Source organism: Penaeus monodon, chromosome 21 (genome assembly GCF_015228065.2).
Source record: "Penaeus monodon isolate SGIC_2016 chromosome 21, NSTDA_Pmon_1, whole genome shotgun sequence".
Taxonomy (NCBI): domain Eukaryota; kingdom Metazoa; phylum Arthropoda; class Malacostraca; order Decapoda; family Penaeidae; genus Penaeus; species Penaeus monodon.
In genome coordinates, this window is record NC_051406.1 from 8,516,144 (window position 1) to 8,516,700 (window position 557).

The window sequence follows — 557 nt, forward strand, 5'->3', positions numbered from 1 at the left end:
GCTGGACGCATACGCAGATCCCCAAATCCTGACATAAAATGCATAAACATACATCCAATTTGAGACTACGTTATTCCGTTATGCAATAATATCTGCTGTGCATGCTTATCGTAGTTAGCAATAACAATATTGAGGTAAACTGGATACTCACAAACTATCAAAAAGTATAGAAAGGGTAAATACAAAGAAATTCAATAAAGGAGCAAAGAGAAGTTAGATTAATAAAGAGTAATATGAATATAGATTACCTTCTTGGATAACCAAAAGCAGTGTTTTCTAAAATCGACAATACTGCTTCATGATGATAGAAGTTGTAAAGTGAGGATGCATTATACTATTAAGTACTAGAATTTCACCTATCAATTATCACTCGTACTCCATTTACACCTTTCCAAATATCATAAATGCATGTCAGTCATAGGAAAGTTATTAGCCAGACAAGAGTTGAAGGAATAACATAAAAGTATCAAATTTCAGTCGACGCACCTGTGGCCACTCAACTTCAACTGACTCATATTTCAAGGACTTTTAAGATATACGCTGCAGATACTTCAAGC